The sequence below is a fragment of the Excalfactoria chinensis genome, chromosome 2 (assembly GCF_039878825.1).
Source record: "Excalfactoria chinensis isolate bCotChi1 chromosome 2, bCotChi1.hap2, whole genome shotgun sequence".
In the NCBI taxonomy this organism is placed as follows: Eukaryota; Metazoa; Chordata; class Aves; order Galliformes; family Phasianidae; genus Excalfactoria; species Excalfactoria chinensis.
Window position 1 is genome coordinate 24650363 of NC_092826.1, and position 21557 is coordinate 24671919.

A 21557-nucleotide genomic window follows, 5' to 3' on the forward strand; every position below is an offset into this window, starting at 1 on the left:
CTTTTGCCAGTTTGTGCTTGTGAGTTTGTACATACAGTGTCATTCACTATTACTGTCTTTCTGTGTCTGAATGAAAACCGTTTTATAAGATAGATCAAGGACTATGAATCTCCCTTCTTATCGGTTAAGTTGCACAGTCTGTCATCTGCTATCAATATGTGTTGCTTTAGAGAGGGTTGTCCTTGGCTTACAGTGATGACAAATGCAGATTTTAGGGCTACACGATTGAAATCTTCATCAGAGGAAACTTAAATTAGTCAAGAACTGTCTTATCACAAATTTTAGAATCCACAGGAGAGCCAACCAGGCCTTTTGATCAAAGACAACAGACAAACGCAGAAAAGGCAGTGGAATGGCATTTCTGCTTTTCATTTCAATAATAATGTAAGAGGAGGAATGAGAACATGTAGGTTCTTAATAGCAAGTGCAAAAACAAATGAACAGGTACAGAATGAACCAAAGATGATTGACACCACAGAAAATCACATGTATCCACTACCTTGGTTACTGAAATTAAAACAGAATTATTATCAGAAATTTGATCACAGCTTTAAAAATGTTATTGATCTCCCAAAGAATACCCGCTAGACTTTAGAAAGTGAACTGAATTCTGAATTTTATGTCAATGACCACTATACAGCAGTCAACCAAAAAGGCTCCTCAGTACAGTTGCTCTAAATCTCGCTACAAATATGGAGAGATAGCACTCTACTTATCTGCTGCAATTGAAAATAATTTGAGAAAGGATTACTCAAAACAGTAGCATCCTGAATAGTTGTTAAAAAGTTAACACAATCAAGTGTTCTTTGCTTTTTTTTCAAAAATTAGAACCAACTAGTTTACTGTCATTTGAAGAACTCTGTTGGATGAGACATAAGCAGAAAGATGTCTTTCTTCACTTTAGCCCAAATTCAGTCACGTATCTTCATAAACTGAAGCATTTGCTATAATAGAAACAAATCTATGACCTCTGGACTGTTCATATATTAGTTATGTATTTAAATTGATGAATAGTTTCAAAATTCTGATCCCTCCCTTTTTGTTGTTGTTGTTGCTGTTTTCTCCCTCCACTGTGCCTTGACATGTTTTTTGACTGATCAATCCAATTTGCAATATAATCTGATCTTGGTAGACAAGTGAGAAACAGTCTATTTACAGACAAAAGAAAAAAGAAGCTGTACATCTCATCAATCACGTAAATTTTTACAGTTTATCATTAGGAAAGGCACCTTTTATGTATGTGGTGGATAGGTAGTACCTTTTCAAAAACATGTCATTTTCACATTTGAGGAACTTGATATGTGTCTCTACTAAATCTTGTTCATTATCTGATCCCTTAATAGCTGAACTCCAAGTTATTCACTTCAGATTTCTGAAGTCTTTGACATCCATTGACACAGCCATCCTTTAACTCTTTTAAAATGATATGACAAAGCAAGCACTGATCATCATAGGATCCATATTTGCTTCTCATGGCTATTCCACTCGTAATTTGTACAATAATATAACAACAAAGACAATTTTTGATGACAGTTCCTGCAGAACAGTTTCATTCACAATTTCTGTGTGAGATGAGCAGTCTAGAAATCTGCATTTTTTAATGTTTTGATATTATTTGCAGTAGTTCAATTTTTTTTTTATCTTTTTTCCTTTGTTTTTCTTTTCATTCCAAAGCCTCTGATTTATGCGTGGATGTTCCAACAATAACTGTAGGGTTGGACTCCTTTCTCTACCACAAGTCAATTCATGCACAAGCATCTATGATCAATAAATTATTGCTGTTGCAAAACACAGACTGTTGCATGGCAGAAAGCTTTCCTACTTGCATTAGCATCCTAAATTTTAGGCACCAGAAATAACATATTTATGAAGCGTTCTCTCTTTCATCTGATACTGTTGGTTGGGAGTGGGATTCACTACACAGTTCAGTCACAACTTGCAGAGAAACATAGCATCAAAGATTTATAGGGGTTGCAAGGGACCTCTGGAGGTCTTCTAGTCCAATGCCTGTTTTAAGCCAGGCTCCCTAAAAAGGTACAAGTGTTTGATTTTTGTAAGTTTTCTGCACATGATAAGTGTTCCTATATGCTCAGAAGATGTTTGAAGGAGGTGAGTTCTGCTCCCTGCCAGTCTAGTGGTTAGTACTGTTAGCAGTTGGCAAACTTGTATGGCTGTTTTTAACTCTGTGTAGTCAATGTTTGATATGGTTATGCACAAAAGGGTACATGTTTTTGCATACTACATACACATTCTTATTTCCATTATTTTCCAAACATGCACTTTACTTTTCATTCAAGCACTATAATTTTATATCTACCAGAACATGATTTTTGCTTTCTGTCTGTTGGGTGTTATTTGTGATTTTAGCAGCTGATTTAATTTTCCATCTAGTTGCCATTCTTTCCTACACCTATTTCCCTATAATTCCAGAAGTAACTGATCTGATTCCAGTATGTTAGCTAGTACTTAATACACTATGAGTCTCTTCTCACTCCTCACACCATGATATTCTTGTTTATCCTCCACTTCTGAGAAAGAAATAATTTTTTCCTGTAAAGACAAGGTACAGTTGCTAAGATATCTCTGAAAGTGGTTTTATTCATACCATGACCGCAAAACCCACACATTGTTAAACAGACTCCTTTCAAGCTCTACTTCTTGAACAACCCATAAATTGCTCACTTAATTTAAAAATCCTGACAAACTAAGCAGAATATGGATGTGACTTCTCTGTGTGATGTAAATTCCTCAGCTGTGTTCCTTTTCTCTGCATAGCCCCATACATTTCATGTCCATGTTTGCTCATTAGAATGTATGTTATTAATAAAATAACTGGAGCATTTATTATTATTTTTTTCTGCAACTAAGTTTCATGTTATTATTGTTATTTTATTTGATTTTATTTTATTGGCTCACACAGCATTCTATACAGTAACCTTTTTATAACTGACATATGTTATTCCTTCAGGTAGCTTCTACTGACAAACACAAAGCTTATTTGTGTGCAAATGCAAGGCTGACTAAATGGTGCTAAAGTGTATTATGACTGTCAGATATTATCAGGCAAAATTTTGTGGTGCTTAGACTGATTTTTTTCATTGATTTTATTGATCAATGCATTGAACAGTGTTTTGTTACACAAGTTGTCTTTTATTAGTAAATCAAGACCTCATATTGCATTGTTAAAAAAATAAAAATAAAATGGGTTAAGTAATCTATGTAACAGCTCACCAAGCTATTATCTCTTTAACTCCTTATAATGTTGTGTCATTAAAGGTCAAGGGGTCATGAATAATCTCATTGCTGTAGACCATTAACAAGACTGAACATTTTCAACAAAGTACTTATGTTTACAATGCTATAACCCTTTGACTGCTGCGGCAACCTTTAACAACAGAAAGTCACATGCTCGAATCATCATTATGGTTCTTGCCATGGCAATCAAAGAGTTAAGGGCTGTGCAGTGATTTGTTTTATATTTATTAATTTATATTTATTTTGTTTTCATTTGAGAAAGGGGGAATTGGGGTGGGGCAGTTCTTGTCTGCTGTAAGTGTCTTAACCAAGGGAAGGGTTAAAATGGCTTTTTATACTATTGCATCTTATGTACTTACCATGGTTTCATTGTGTTGTAATTAAAAAAAATAAAAAAATAAAAAAATAAAAATCTGTCAATAAATAAGAGAACAGAAAAAAAAAAGTTTCATAAAGGCATTGTGGTTTACTTGGTATATATTACTGGAAGAATTATATCTGCTGCTCTTTAGATACAATAGAACATTACAGACAACTTAGCTTCAGAAAAGGAATTCCTAATAGATGCTGACAATATAGAGAGATATTACTATCTGGATACTAGCAAGGTGAAACAAGCACTAGTTAATTCTTCAAATAAAAATTGGTGAAAGATTGGTGAAAAATAATTTGTGTGAAAAAGAGATAGAATGGTAATGGACCTATTTCTGTAATGTCTGAATGCCACTCATTAGGGTTTACTGTCACAGTCACTACATATGAATGATGAACAAGTGTCTGTACTTCTTCCCTTTTTATGTGTAAAGAAAACCATGTAAAGTATAGTATAAATAAAATGAGTCTACTAATTCAGGCTAGAAAGTAGTACCCATTTATCCCTAGTCTGCAGGTAATAGATGCAAAACACCACTTCTGAACGTGAAGATTTAGTGTCTTAAATATCTTAGTGTCTTACGTTCATGGAAGTGTGTTATTTCTGAAACACAGGAATTAGAGAAAGAGAAAGAGAAAGAGAAAGAGAAAGAGAAAGAGAAAGAGAAAGAGAAAGAGAAAGAGAAAGAGAAAGAGAAAGAGAAAGAGAAAGAGAAAGAGAAAGAGAAAGAGAAAGAGAAAGAGAAAGAGAAAGAGAAAGAGAAAGAGAAAGAGAAAGAGAAAGAGAAAGAGAAAGAGAAAGGGAAAGAGAGAAAGAAGAATTCCAAATTGATCAATTTCTACTTCATATAATTCACTTCACAATTGAAGATTCAGCAAAAATTAGAGAACTGTTAGTTAACAACAGCTAAACATCTGGACTTCAATAACTGTCAATGGAATTAAAACTTAAGAATATATGATGTATGAATTTCTTCACTTCAACACACCATATTATGGCATGGCATAAACTTGTTTCCCACCCAAAATATACTAAGTGTAAAGGAAACTAGTAATTTACAGATCACCTATTAAGCCAAATGGCAAAGCTCTGAATGCCCACCAGTTCTCAAGACTGAACTTTAATGAACATCAATCAGCTTTAAAATTTACAATACATGTTAGTCAAAATGCTTTTTTATCCATGTATATTGGCAATGAATTGCTGCACTGGTCAAAGCGTGGATTTTTTAATATTAGTAAGGAGATTTTTATGCTGTAAGACATTTAAGACTGAAATTTACATTTGAACTGTGTGATTCAGTAAGGCAAAAAAGATATATGCTGATCAGTACCAAACCAACATTCACCTACACCAGTTACAGCTCAAGGTAAATTATGTCCTCTGTACAAACATTCAGAATGCAAGGAAAAACATGCTTTCTTACTTCAGTAAGGAGAATGTGGGGAACTACAGGCCAGTCAGCTTCTCCTCAGCTGCTGGGAAAGAAAGTGGAACAACTAATCCTGGAAACCTGGAATTCCAGGCACATGAAAAACATGAAGTAGTCAGTATGGATTTACCAAAGGGAAATTGTGCTGACCAGTCTGGTAACCTGCCACTAGGAAGGTACTCATGGGGAGAACAGCAGGTTTTGCTGGTAAGGTCTTCATTAAGACCTTTGATACTGTCCCCTATAAGATACATATCAATGTATGAGCTGAATAGACTGTGAAGAGTTGTGGTGCGTATTGTGGTGCAGTTGATACAGAGGGAGGAAGGGACACCATTCAGAGGGATCTTGACAGACTTGAAAGGTGGGCCCGTGTGAACCTAATGAGGTTCAACACGGCAAAGTGCAAGGTTTTGCACTTGGACCGGAAGAACCCCAGGCACCTGTACAGGCTGGGAGGAGTGATCCTTGAGAGCAGCTCAGCAGAGAAGGATCTGGGGGTACTGATGGACGAGAAACTTAATATGAGCCAGCAGTGTGCTCTTGCAGCTCAGAAGGCAAATGGTATCCTGGGCTCCATCAGGAGAGGGGTGGCCAGCAAGGACAGGGAAGTGATTCTCCCTCTTTACTCTGCACTTGTGAGGCCCCATCTGGAGTACTGTGTCCAGGTATGGAGCCCTCAGTACAAGAAAGACATGGAGCTGTTGGAAAGGGTCCAGAGGAGAGCAATGAAGATGATCAGGGAACTGGAGCATCTCCCCTATGAAGACAGGCTAAGAGAGCTGGGCTTGTTCAGCCTGGAGAAATAAGGCTGCGGGGTGACCTCATTGCAGCCTTTCAGTACCTGAAGGGAACCTATATCCAGGAGGGAAGTAAACTCTTTGAAAGGGCTGATAATAGCAGGACTAAGGAAATTGATTTAAGTTAAGAGGGTAGGTTTAGGTTGGATGTTAGGGGGAAGTTCTTTAGTAGGAGAGTGGTGAGGTCCTGGAACAGACTGCCCAGGGAGGTTGTGGATGCCCCGTCCTTGGAGGTGTTCAAGGCCAGGTTGGATGGGGCCCTGGGCAACCTGATCTAGTAAACATGGAAGTTTGGTGGCCCTGCCAAGCAGAGAGGGTTGGAACTTCATGATCCTTGAGGTCCCTTCCAACCCAGGTCATTCTGTGATTCTGAGGAGGTGTCATGGTTGGTCAGGCTGAGACAGTAGTTGATATAAATGGTACAAAGTTGGTACAAAGTTGGTATAGGGTACAAAGTCTAGTGGAGTCCAGTAATGAGCAGAGTATCCCAGGACTTAATCCAGTCCTGCTCAAAAATTTCCTTAATGATTTGGACCCACTGCAAGTTTGTAGATGACACAAAACTGAGAGGAGTGGAGAACATACCTGCGAATTATGTTACCATCCAGAGGAATCTGAACCTGTTGGACGGATGGACCAAGAGGTACCTCATGAAGTTTAACAAGAATTGTGGAGTCATGGAAAGGAAAACCCCCGGGGTAAAAGCAGCTCTGGAAAGTAGTTCTGCAGAAAAAGACTTTGATGACCTGCTCAACAGCAGGTTTAACATTGAAAATGAGTTAGCAATGTGGCATTAAGAAATCTAACAATACTCCTGACTGCATTAGGAGAAGTATCTCCACCAGTTCGAGGTACATGATCCTTCCACTCAGTGTTGATGTGGTCACACTTGAAGTGCTGGATCTATTTCTTGGGTCCCTCAGTACAAGAGAGTCCTGAGCATACTGGAAACACCCCCATGTGGGGCCACAAAGATGATTAAAGTGTGGTTTTGCCAAGTGAAGTTCATGCCTGACCAATCTGGCGGCCTTCTGTGACAGAGTCATGGCATCGGTGGACAATGGGAAGGAAAAATATGTCATCTACCTGGACTTCTGCAAGGAATTTGACACAGTTCCCTACCATATTCTTAACACTACATTGGAGAGTTACGGATTTGAAGGATGGACTATTTGCTAGATAAGGAATTGGTTGAAGGGTCACAGCCAGAGTTCTGGTCAATGGCTCTATGTCCAGTTGAAGGCCACTAATGAGTGGCATCACCCAGAGGTCTGTCTTGGGTCAGGAATTCTTTAACATCTTTATCAGTTAGGTAAATTATATAATTGAGTACACCCTCAACAAGTTTTCTTAGGACACCAAGCTGAAAAGTGTAACTGATACAGCAGAAGGAAGAGATGTCATCCAGAGGGACCTGGATAAAGTTGTAAAGTGGGCCCTTGTGAACCTAATGAGATTTAACAAAGCAAAGTGCAAGGTTTTGCACTTGGGTTGAGGTAATTCCAAATATACAAGCTAAGAGAAGAAATATTGGAGAGTAGCCTTGCTGAGAAGGATGTAGGGGTTCTGATAGTTAAAAAATGAGACAGCAGTGTGAGCTTGCAACCCAAAAAATCAATAGTATCCTGGGTTCCATCAGAAGACAGGTGACCAGCAGGGTGAAGGAGATGTCTGTCCTCCCTCTGTTATGCCCTTGTGAGGCCCCAGCTGGAGTACTGAATCCAAGTCTGGGGCCCCAGCACAAGAAGGATGTGGAGCTTTTTGAGAGTCCAGAGGAGTGCCATGAGGATGATTCTAGGGCTGGAGAACCTCTGCTATGAAGATAGGCTAAGGGAACTGTACTTGTTCAACCTGAAAAAGAGAAAGCTTCAGGGAGACCTCATTGCAGCCTTCCAATATTATTAAAACAAAGAACAAAAAACCAAAACAAAACAAAAACAACAAAAATAAAACCAAAACCAAAACAACAACAACAACAAAAAACTTATAAAGATGAGGGAAATAAACTTTTTACATGGGTAGATAGTGATAAGAATGGTTTTAAGCTAAAGGAAGGGAGTTTTATATTAGATGTCAGGGGCAAGTTCTTTAATGAGAGACTGGTGAGGTGCTGGAACAGACTGTCCAGAGATGCTGTCGATGTCCTGTCCCTGGATGTGATTAAGGCCAGGTTGGATGGAGCATTGGGCAATGTGTTGTCCTAATGCCAGGACAAGAGGCAATGGACACAAACCAGAAAGCAGGACACTTTACCGTGTAGGTGAATGAGCACTGATGCACATTCTACATATATTTTGTGGTATCTCTCTTCTTGGAGATAGAATCTGTCTACACACGGCTGTGAACAAACTCTGCACATCCCAGCTTGAGCAGAGTTTGGACCAGATGGCCTCCACAGGTACCTTTCAATCTCAACTACTTACATTTTCTGTGATTCTGTGATTCTATTATTCAGTGTTTGTCATGTTAAATGCATTAAATAGGTGTTTTCACTTAAGTGCCCCTTTCACATATGAAGTTTTTTTCTCCTGATCTGAAATTTTCAAGTTATAACTCAGGAAAACTAGAATGAATAAGCTGCAAAACCAAAGCAGCATTTGTAGCATAGTAAGAATAACAGATTTATTTATTTATTTATTTATTTATTTATTTCAAATATGTTTTTGTATTAGTGTTTAATTTCTAAAAAGCTACCAAGCTGAAACAGGTATTGCTACCATACTAGCAATGTTCAGTATATTGATGTGAAGTTTGGTTTGCAACTCATTTATTCCTTCACAAGTCACTGCAAGAAACAACTCCAAAAGTGCATGCTTAATTGCCCAGATGTTTCTGTGAAATTATTGTCATTAATCACTGCATTGATTCTTTTTTTCTTTTCCAGGATTCTTCTATTTTTAAATATTCCCCTGAAGTGACATGTAAAGGCATCCCTGTTATCCATGACTTGCTTGCTTGCTGTCTAATTGTTAGATGAAAGATCTATTGTGCAATGCTTTTGTTTTATGGTTTAGAGGCTATTTTTTATTTTTATTTTTTTCATCATCTGACAATCTTACCATGGCATATGGCTGTAGTTTCCTGGTTTCTACAGTGAGAACTTGTTACCTGCATATCTTTTCTCATATTTTCATTAAAGGAATACATTCAGCTTGGAAAGACTGACTGTTTCCATTTGGGATTGTTTTATATTTGTTTATTTGTTTTCTTATTATTGTGAAAGGAATTCCATTACAGTGTCAAATAATTTAGTTCCAAAACGTCTTCCGGTTCTGTTTCCTTGACTGTTACTCTGTGTGTGCATTGTAGTTTCTCTTTTGAACTGCACCAATCTGATCATTTAGAAACAAAACAAACAAACAAACAAAAACTGTTTTCTTTTGGAGACAGTAATTCCAGGAACCACTCTGGTCTAATGGACAGGACAGTGACAGGACCAGTGATAACTGGCATTCCTCAGGGATAGGTGTTGGGATTGCTGTTATTTAACATCTTTGTAAGCAACATGGAACAGTGGGATCGAGTGCATCCTCAACAAGTTTGCAGATGATACAAAACTGAGTGGTGCAGTTGACACACTAGAGGGAAGGGGTGCTATCTAGAGGGACCTGGACAGGTTTGAGAGGTGGGCCCATGTCAACCTCATGAAGTTCAACAAGGACAAGTGCAAGACATTACACGTGTGCTGGGGCAATCCCAAGCACAGATATAGGCTGTGTGGACAATTGCTTGAGAACAGCACTGAGGAGAATTACTTGAGTGTTGACTGATGAAAGATTCTACATGAGCTGGCAATGTGCACTTGCAGCCCAGAAGGCCTATTGTATTCTGGGCTGAGTCAAGAGAAATGTGATCAGCATGTCAGAGCAGGTGATTCTGCCCCTTGGCTCTGCTCTCATGAGACCCCACCTAGAGTACAGTGTCCAGGTCTGGGGCCCCAACACAATGATGTGGAGATGTCAGAGAAGGTAGCCCAGAAGATGTCCACAAAGATACTCAGGGGGCTGAAGCAACCTCCTGTGTCAAGAAAGGCTGAGAGACTGGGGCTCTTCAGACTCGAGAAGAGAAGGCTCCAAGGAGACCTTATAGCAGCCTTGCAGTACTTGAAAGGGGCCTACAGAAAAGCTGGAGAGAGATTTTTTTAAGGACATGAAGCTACAGGACAAGGGGAAATGGCTTTAAATTGTAAGAGGGTAGATATAGACTAGATATTAAGAAGAAATTCTTGTGGTGGTAGTAAGACACTGGAATAAGGTTGTCCAGTGTGTTTGTGGATGCTCCCTCTCTGGAAGCATTTAAGGCCAGGCTGGATGGGAATTTGAGCAACGTGATCTAGAGGGAGGTGTCCCTGTCTGTAGCAGGAGGGTTGGAACTAGATCTTAATGGTCCTCTCCAACCCAAACTGCTCTATGTTTCTGCGTGTTAATCTCTGTTTCAGTCAAGCATTACCACTAGCATTCCTGACATCACAGACCACATTTTCAGGAGGTTTTTGTTCACATACCTGAAATATAAGACAAAGTCCCCCAATTGTATGTTTTTATTGAAGTCATGCATGATTATTTCCTTACCACATCTCTACCTGCTTCAACTACTGGGAAAGTTGTCTGATATGAGCACTAACAAGGTTTCTTGCAATGCTTTTTCCAAACAAGAGCTTCAAGACACTTTTCGCTAATTTGGATTCTCACTCATGAAAACACTCTTACAGGATGATGGCTAATGATGTAATATAATATTTCATCCTTCTAATGTGCTGATCTTCTTAGTGAAGCTTACAATACACTTCTGTATTAACTCATGTTGCTTTTGTAAGTGTTTGCATATACGTTTTTCAGTTACTGTCAAATAATTATATCATATTAGCATAAACATTCCATTTTGAAGCTTGGGGAGCATCCCTTTTGATTACAGGAAGTAAAAAAAGTGGGAGAATTCTTAAATGTTTGAGAATGAAACACAGTTGAAACTTGCCAATTCTTCATGCTACATTTCCCTGTGAATTCAGAATGGATTTTAGGCCTGAGCTCAAGAATCATACATAAATAGATTGCAAAAAAAGGAGTTTCTGAGTAAGACTTTTGGGAGGGTTAATAAGTTTTTATCTTTCCAAATCTCTAGAATGGGGGTAGCGGGTCAGTTAACTGATTTATTTGCACTATAAACCTACTCTAAAGATAATTAAATTTTAAATGGATAATTTAATGTAGAATATCAGTAGAAGAAATGTTCTTTTCCCAACAACTACTCTAACTTGACTTCTTTTGACATAAAATGAACAAGATCTGCCAAGATCTTGGAAAGATAAAGTCCTGTGCATGTATGGTACAACAATGCTTTTCAAAATGCATGGTGAGAGAACATCACAGTGTTTCCCTGCAGCACAGTATGCTGAAAACAGTATTATGCTAAAATGGCAAGGTGGAATTTGTGGTAGGAGCAGATGGTGAATGCCAGTTATGATGCTATGACGAACTGCAAGTGTATGCTGGATCATATCGTATAAAACTGACCTTGCTGAGAAGTATTACAGAATCACAAAGAATCACTGAATTGCAGGGGCTGGAAGGGACCTGAAGAGATCATTTAGCTCCAACCCTCTACTAAAATAAGTACTTACAATAAATTTCACAGGTAAATGTCCAGATGGGTCTTGAATATCTCCACAGAAGAAGACTCCATAACCTCCCTGGGCAACCTGTTCCAATGCTCTGTCACCCTTACCATAAAGAAGTTCTTCTACATGGTTCTATGGAACATCCCATGTTCTAATTTTACCACTACCACTGGACACCACTGAGGAGAGCCTGGTCTCATTCATTTGCCTTCCACCTCACTTTAGGTGTCCACAAATACATTCAGATATTTAGACATAGTATATAATGTCACATCATATAAAATATAATACCTTTAGACATTTATATGACTTTAGATATGATTTAGATATTTAGATATTTGTATTACTATAGTGTGTGTACTTATATATGTAAGAGGAAGAGGGAACAGGAAAGTGAGGATACAGAGCATATTACCAATGTTATAAAACAATGGAAATGGGGGGAAGATAAAGATCCTGTGAGAAACGAGAAAAGTGGTAAAGAAAAGTGTTTAGAGAAGATAATTTTGATTTTTGCTTTATACGATATGGAAATTAGTCTAGACAGCCGAATTTACCTTTTGGGGAAATCTGGACTATGTACATTTTCCTGGTTTTGTTACTTATTAAATTCTGAAGGTAAATTCTGTAGGTAAAGGGAAAGCAGCAAAATAAATCCAGATAAACTATACAAGGAAAGTACAAGACATTTGAGTGTGAGATGATTTCTCAAATCCTTTGATATGAAAGGAATGATTCATAATGCCATTATGTCCTAATGACCTTTGAAAATGGAAACGGAATAGTAATCTAACCTAATGTTAATTAGAAGAATTGAATTTAAGTGGTTCAGAGAGACAAGAAACTGAAAGTTCTGAAAATTAAATTATTACTTTGATGGACAAAACTGCATGGGCTTGTGTAGTACATAAACTCCTGTTGATGTGGGCTGCTGGAACGGCTCCTTGAGACAAAAGCTCCAATCTTACATCTCCCACCTTTGTCCAAATTAAACTGACACTATCAGACATGCCTGTTTATCTCAGAAGCTTTACAGTTCTTCTATATACATAAAAAGTAATTATTTTAGAATTGGTAATCTTATTCCCCCACGTCTTTCATACTTTTTTCATGGATTATTAGAGCAATAAATCCCAGTCTACAGTCTGCTCACCTCTGGGGTTCCTCTAAGACTGATTCTGCATGGCCTGTGATGTGTTTTTGGATCTGCTTTTTTAGTCTTGTGGCTGGAGCAAGACAGAAACCTAGGTGATGGCAATATTACACCTACTGAAATAAGATTTAACTTCCCAGAGCAGACAGAGTTTAGTTCTTTGAGTCTTGGTAAATCACACAATCCCTATTGGCTAGCTGCTGAAATACTCTGTATTGAATTGAGTATAACTGCCAACTCAGTTCCATGTCCATACCCTAAACACTGAAAATACAGTCCATAGCAGCCAAGCCGTTGAGCAAAGTGATAGCTTTAGGGGGAAGCCACACTGCTTGTGCCTTAGCCACCATCCCAGACCTAGGTACATTTGGCACTCTGGGGCTAAATATTTCCTTTCCTAAAATGAGTAAATTGCACATTTGGAGATGAGTGACTCATGCAAGTATCATCTCTGGGGTGTGGAGAATTCTGGACTCAAAGACTTGCTTGGCTCAGAGGGATTTGGCTCCTCTCAGGAATTAGACGGCTTTCATTCACCTTAGCCTTCTTTATATCTACAAAGGAACAATTCAGGTATTTGATCTCCAGAGTGCATTTATCATTCACATACTTAACCCTGAGATAGGAGAACAATTTTAAATACTTTGTTTTCTCTGTATTTCTCAGTATTGTATTTGCCTCTGCATCAATTTAGGAAATATTATGGGAATTGCTATGAATCTAATTCTGAAGTGCCACTCCAGTCAATGCAGAAAGAACTTAAGCACTAGCTGGGATATATGTATACACAAAGATTCTTTGTGCTGGGTCTCTTAAATTTAGAGCAGGTCATTCTGGTAAATTCTGTGAGGATTTCAGTGTTGTTTTTTTCAGAACAAATCTTCCCAAGGACCCATTGCTGTCTTACAGGCTGTTGGTTACTTGTTGTATTTTGTGTGGGCATCAGGGTGTCAGTGCAAGGTGATGATGTTGGGGGCTGCAGGGCACCTCTGTGACATTCACAGGCAGTTCCAAATGGTTCTATCTAGTTCCTGTATCTCCACTGCAGGGCACAGCTGAACCCAGACGTCAGGGTGGTGGTCTATGGGAAAACATTTTTAAGAAGGGGAAAAAATGCCACATGGGCCAAGGTCTGAGGAAAAAAAAAAACAACAACAAAACAACAACAACAAAAAAAACAAACAAACAACAAAACAAATCAACAACAACAAAATAAAGCACAAATCTTGCTCTGCTGAACATGATCTAGCAGTGTGCCCAGGTGGCCAAGAAAACACTAGAGAAGGGGAAAGCAGAGGAGGAAAGAGGAACAAAGAGGGATTTGGGGGGCTTAACACAACACCCACTGCACTGCTCGCTGGAAGGGGGAATGTTGAGGAATCAGAAATAAGGGAGTGAAACTAAGCCTGGAAAGAAGGACTGAGGAGCAAGTGGAAGGTCTTTTAGTGTGGTTTTGCTTCTCACTATCATAACCTACATTAACAGCCATTAAATTATGATTTTGCCTATGACATAGACTGGAAAGTTATCTATCTCTTCACCCACGAGTTTCTCCATCATATTTTCTGCTCTTGTCCCATTGAGGAGAGAAAATGAGAGAGCAATTGGATTTTTATCTGTATAGTGGCTGAAGTCAAAACCATTCTTCCCAAAGTTTATATACCTTATTTGATTACATTTCTGCCCCTTTGGAGATCTTTAAAAGGTGCCTGGACTGAGAAGGGGTTGGTCTGATAGTCCCAGAGACCCCTTGCCAACATCAGTCAATCTTTTATTTCAGCCAAGTAAACTATGTGTCTAGAGGACAAGCTGACCTCAAGACAGAGGTAAGTAAACATATGGATAAATGTGATATATGGGAAAGGAATCAGAATGGCATTAGCAAGATAATCACCAAAGTTCTCAAAACATACAAATAATCCTAATCAAGTTGATATGAATTTCTGAATTTCCAAAAAGCATTTAGCAGTATCTCTCTCCAAAGGCTCCTAAATTAGGCAAAGACCTCCCATAAATGAGACATTGATCAGGAAAGAGTAGACAGGATTACTATATCACTTTCACAGTGGAGTTGCATCATAAACAAAAATCCACAGTTTCTGTCAGGGGCAATGTTATTCACTATATTCATAAATGATCTAGAAACATATAGAGGGCAAAGTTTACTGGTGACACCAACAGTAATGAAGACAAGGAATGAATGTTAGTAGTTGTAAAAAGAAAATGTGCACAATACTAAGGAAGTGGGAAATTATATAATTTATAAATGAAATGGAGTGCACGTGAAACATGAAAAATATATTTCATATATATTATGCTGCTTTTTGTGAAATAATGTGCTTGTATTACTCTGCAAGCTCTTGGGATAATGAGAGAGAGATCAATGAAAGTGCCAGAGCAATGCAAAGCAGCAGTGAAAGAAAACAAATTACAAGTTATTGCAAATAGAATACAGAGCAAAACAAAATAATAATAATAAAAAATAATTTTGCTGCATCATAAATCCATTACATACCTGCATCAGGAATACTGTTTGAAAATCTGCTTCTTTTTCTCTCCTTGAGCATCAAAAATGCATAAGGTTGCAAAGTAATGATGTAGGTAGTAGTCATGTTTGAACTGCAGAGATGACCAAAGTTATAAGAATGTTTCTATTTTATAAAGAATAACTTCATATAGGAGGATAACTGAATGGAGGAACAGAAGTCTAAAACCATGAGTTATATGAATAAGTGTATGGGAATTTATTTTTCACTTCTTCCTTAAGAGAATCCACTGAAACTGTATGGAAGCTTAAAAAAAGCAAAAGTAGACACTGCACAAAACTCTGAAGTAAGAAGCTCATCTACTTATTACAAATTATCATAGATGCTGAAAGTTACTTATTAGATACACTCAAATTTTGAATAGATTAAATAGGCAAATTACAAAGAAATCAAATTTCTTCTGTATTGTTCAGTGAAAACCACCACCACTGACACAGGGGGTCCTCAGGGAAGGACTTTTCACACCATGATGCAGTAGTATCTCTGGGGAAGCACTTAAGATACTGGACTAGATTCCATACTGTCATTTATATGTTTATATATTGAACTGGCAAACAAGTAGCATTTGCTATAATTAACTTGACTCAGTGAGGAGTAAACTGTCAAGCTTCCCACTGCTTTGAGTAAATGAGACCACAAATGTAAATCTGAAGGATCTTCACCAAACCTTGTATTTCATTTCAATGTATTTTTTAGCGGATATACTTTATATGACTATTTAAACATGAAAGTAATTTCTCTCTTTCTCTTAATTGAAACCAGACTCAGTGGTAATCAGCTTGGGGATGGTGAATTTTCATAGAATCACAGATTTATCAGATGACCTGGGTTGAAAAGGACCACAATGATCATCTAGTTTCAACTAATCTGCTATGTGCATCATCATCAAACACCAGACCTGGGTCCTCAGATCCACATTTTTTATTAATGTTTCTAAAAATAAATATTTCAGAACTATTTTAACAGTCATTCTTATAATTAATAACTGAATATTTATGTAAATGAGGACCTAATCTGAGACAAGGATTATTGTATATCATATTCTGTCTCCATGACACAGATATTTACATCATCAAAATTCCCATCGGACATGCCTTGTGTTTGTTACTACTCAGCATGACTCATGAGAAGTCTGACTTGGCACAGTGTAACCAACTGATGTTTTTGTATTAAAAAAGAAATATTAATACGTGGGAATAGTTTTCACATATCTTGCCCATCCTGAGCACAGTAAATTAATCAGTATAATTATTCAGACTCAACTAATCACCTATTCTGAAAGAAAATTCAGTATGTGTGTGTGAATGCAGGTGTGTATATGCAAACAGGAATGTTAAACCTGTGATGCATGGTTTGCGAGGAGTGAATGATTCATCTTACTTTCTGAGTAGAAGGTTATTCCCCAAGGTATACAATAATAATTCAAGATATGGGATGTGAAAAATGGCTGATCAACATTCTCGGAGGACTTCCTCAGAGATCATCGCTTTATATGTAATTTTAAAAGCAAGATTCCCTTGCTTTCAATGGGTTTTATACTTCTTTCTTGATTTAGTAATTATGATGAACTGTGACCAGAACACAACCAACTATGACCCATCTTGCCTGGGAACAAGCTAGGTAACATGGGCAAAACCTGCCTCTTAATTTTGTCACCAGAGTTTCTACAGTACTTGCATTCTACAGTAAACAGCTGTTCAATTTTTTTTCATATTTTTTCATAAACAAATACACAAGGAATTATCATGATGCATCTTGGGTGTAAAGGGCCATTTTTAATCCAAAAAGAGTTAATTTTGTCATTCAAATGCAAACTATTCCCTTTCGTGAAAACTGAAGAGTTTATTCTGAAGTTTCATATATTTCCTAATGTTTTGAGTGAGGCCAAGGAAAAGCAATTTTGTGAGCGGACTGCGTATTAGTTCTACAGATACAAGATAAAAGAACAATAAAATAAAAACAAAATGAGAAAAAATAGATGACGAGAAATAGCACTGATATTGTCTTCTTTCCATCCTCTTTTCTGCCATTTCAGTACCCTGGAAGGTAGGAAAAAATAGATTCTTTATTGATAACACTTGGCCATGAATTTTTGATACATAACAGGCAACATATTGCACTGCATTTTCACAGTACTATATTGATTCCATGCTAAGAATTTCCTCTGGGCACTTTCATGGACATGAAATATTTTTTTCCTTTGTACTTAGACAATTGTATATAAGAATTATATTTTACCTTCCTTTAGAGATTCAGAAAAATTCATGCTAGGCATAAGATGTAGGAAAAGATTCATTTGTGCTTTTAGTAGTGCAAGTGGGTCTGCTCACTGTCTATTTAATGTGTTTTTAACATGTACTCCAAATCAAATCAGCTATCAAACTGGAGATCAGGAAAGACTGGCATTGGCTTACAGATCAAATTTGCAGCAACCAATGGCTTTTGGGTGGATTTATCTGTGGCACATTATATTGCTCTGGGCTCCTTTGAAGGAGTTTTCACCTGGGTATCATCCTGTTAGTTCAAGAATGGGACTTTGACACCTTGATTCTGGTACCTATTCTCTAATTTTTGTGTTCTCCATACAAGTTTTGAGTTTGGATCCATGATCTTAGAAACTTCTGGGAGGAAGAGGTCAGAGTAAGGCTGTTTCCAAAACCTGGCACCTTCAGTAATGCTCCCTCCTTCTTCATGCTGTGAACCCTTAAGTGCAATTCAGTTGGGCTACCTGGGACTGTAATCTACCTTGAGCATCCCTGGAGGATGTCAAATTTGGTGAACTTCAGGACTCAAGCATAATTCCCAACCTACCTCAGCTGAAGATCCAGAGAAGTCCTGGTCCACTCTCCAAAAGACAGGCTGCTGAGGTTCCTGACCCCAGGTCTAAGCAGTAGCGAGTCTGACTACTAGCATGTACCTCTAACACGTGCATGCATGTGCATTTACAGTCTACCAGCAATAGATAGACAGAAGTTTTGTGCCCACAAACAGCATTCCTAGAAATTAGGATCATATCAGTTTCCTCATCCTGTTCTCACTTGAAGGCTAATTGGCTTCAAAGGCTGCTAACAGAGCCCATCTTCATGCAAACACAAGTAGGACTTTCTGGTGGCTGGCCCTGAGCCAGAAACCCTCCAAAAGTTCTCCAACAGACCTACAGTCTCCACTGAGGCTGGCCCCAGAACAAAGGCCTCTCCAGGAGGATTCATTAGGGGGCCAGACCAGCAACTTGTTTACAAGCTATTTTCTTTGACCTTTCCCTTAAACATCTCATAATAAACTTCACAATGTCACAAGCCCCTTAATGTATCTCATAATAAGCTTGATCATTTTCCTGAGACATGAGATAATCCTATTTCCCTCTTCTTATCAGTTATAAAATGTCTGGACGTCTGAATGAACCTCCTCCAGGCCTTGAGATGTTCTGCCAATAGCATATTAATCAGGCATCCAGAGGTCTGGTCTTTGATACTGCTGCTATCATCTGTGGCTCATTAGGGCATGTGCTCCTGGGTGTTTATTACTTCTCCTGACTTTCCCTAGTCTCTTGTGCTGAGTATACACTAGCAAGATATCCTCACAAAACACACAACTTCACATTCCATATATTCCATACCATGTATGCATATTTAAATCATTTTATTGTTCAGTTTAATTAGAGGATATTAATCAAGTTTATACATCTTCAGGAAAAGTTAGCAAAGAAATTGTGTCAAAAACTACCATTGCAAAACTTCCTCCCTTTCAACTCTGCTTGTGAACACAAGTACCAGCAAAGATTCGTAGAACACTGATTACATCTAAACATTACAAATGTCATAATCCATTAAAACATCTTCAAATTGAATATGTTTATGGTTCAATGCACTTTAATAACTATGAAGTTATGAAGAAGTAGCAGCTGAGTTTCAATGAGTAATTAGACCTGTACATCTGTGCTCATGAAGGAAGATACATTTCTAACATACACTAATCTCTTTTAGCTCCAAATGTGCAATGCATACAAATAGAAGGACTAAGTCCTGTTCAGCAGGGAAATCAAGCTTATTTGCTTGCGTAAGTACAAATACTTTCCTAGAGGGAGACAGGTTGCTGAGTTTCAGCCCACTTGCCTGAAGTTATATTGGAGGGGACTGATCAACTATAAAACAATAGTAAAAAGCCATGAGAAATGATGTACTGAAAATAATGATCATCTCATAATCACCTAGAATCTGTTAGTAGAACATTTTTTATGAATTAAAATTCATAAAAGTAAAGTAAGGCAAATACCTCTGCTGAGAATATTGTGTACCAAACACAAGTTATTATCATGGGGGATTTTTGCGATGCTTGTGTTAGAAACTCTAATTCTTTCAGAATGTTTTCTTTTTCCTTCACTTTATACACAAATTTTAAATTGCTAAATGTATTTTAAACATTGCCAAAAGATAAAATTTGTCTGATTTGGGAGTTATGCAAAGTAGAACAATTAAGAGAAGAACTATTTTCTACTCTGGCAACCTCTCTCTCTGTTTCAGTGGTATGCTGCATATTACATTAGATGAACAAAAAAAATGTTCACTAGAAGCAGAATGGATAGATACTTTCTACTCATTTATTTATTTTTCATTTATTTATTTATTTATTTATTTATTGATTTTTCACTGCTATGGCTGAAGGAATTGGTGTAGAAAATCGTTCTTGCTTTCTGCAAAGAAGGACCTGCCTAACTCTGAGACTCAAAACTATCATAGAATTATAGAATCTCAAAATGGCTTGGGATGAAGGGGGCCTCGAGGATCATCCAGATCCACCAACCTCCAGATCTGGTGTTACACCAGGTTGCCTAGATCTCCATCCATCCTGGTCTTGGACACTTCCAAGGAAAGAGCATCTGCACATTCTCTGGACAGCCTGTTTCAGCACCTTACCACTCTACCATATGGAAGAAATCCAATATAAACCTTCCTTTCTTGAGCTTGAAACCATTTCCCTCCTTTTTATACTTCCCTTTAAAATACTGGAAGGCTGTAATTAGGTCTCCTCACAGCCTTCTTTTCTCAGTCCTCTGATCATACTCTTGGCTCTCCTCTGGACCCTTTTCAACAGCATCATATCTTTCCCATACTGGGGCCATCAGACATGGATGCAGTACTCCAGATGGGGCCTCAGGAGGGCAGAGTAGAGAGGGACAACCACCTCTCTGTCCCGGCTGGCCATCCCTCTTCTGATGAAGCCACTGGCCTTCTGAGCTACAGGTGCAAAATCCTGGATCATGTTCAGTTTTTCATGCATCAGGACCCCCAGGTCCTACTCCACAGGGCTACTTTCAAGGACTGGTCCTTCCTGTCTGTATACATATCTGGGGTTACTCTGACCCAAGTACAAAACTTCGCACTTTGCTATGTTGAATATCATTAGGCTCACATGGGTCCACCTTTTGAGTTTCTTGAGGACTCTCTGGATGGCATCTCATTTTTCTAATGTGTCAGCTGCACCACTCAGCTTTATGTCATAGGCAAACTTGATGAGAGTGCGCTCAAGCCCATCACTATTGTCACTGATGGAGATGTTGAAGAGCACTGGTCTGGTTTTGAGATTTTTCAGTGTTTTATTTTGCTTGTGGGCATGCCTAGGGGAGGTACAGGTAGAGCCCTGCTCTGATTCTTATGTTTTCTCTCCAAAGACTCTTCTCAACATAAAATTTTCATATTTATCTCCTACTTTTTTTGAGATTACTCATCTTATTCTTCCAAAGATAACTCTCTGGTTACTGCTTAACCTGTTTTTTGTCATCATCCTTCTTACCATGACCAGTCTGGGTGAAATGCTCTCAAGCACATGCACAATTACACCCATATTTTTGTCTCATTGCCTGCCTATTTTAGGCAGTGCGCACATCAGTATGAGCACCCCAAGAACTGAAATAGCTTATAACTCATATGAAAACAAGTTAGAGAGCCTGCCCCCCAGCTTATTTTTTCTCAGCCACTCACTTTGTTAACATTTCTTAAATGAAACATAAAACAAGAAAGACAGGAGAAAGTTTTGTATACATTAAGGTACAGAATAATAATATGCAAGTTATACAGTACATGAATTAAAGACTTATAGAATAATTGAATACTTTCCATACATATATATTTTTGATCTCTTGCAAGTTATACTACAGAAATATTTTGTGTTCCTGTAAAGTAAAATTTAAACTTCAAATTTAAATACTTTATTCAAATAGAATTAGGCAGCCAATGAATCTGCTTTTGTGGAGAATATGCAAAAATAATTTTCCTTCTTATTTTGCATTACTTTAAAATTTCTTGGAAACTGAAGGTGTCTGGGCCTCTGAAAATCATCATAAATTTAACAGTAGCGCATTTAGTCTAACTTCCCCTCTTGGAG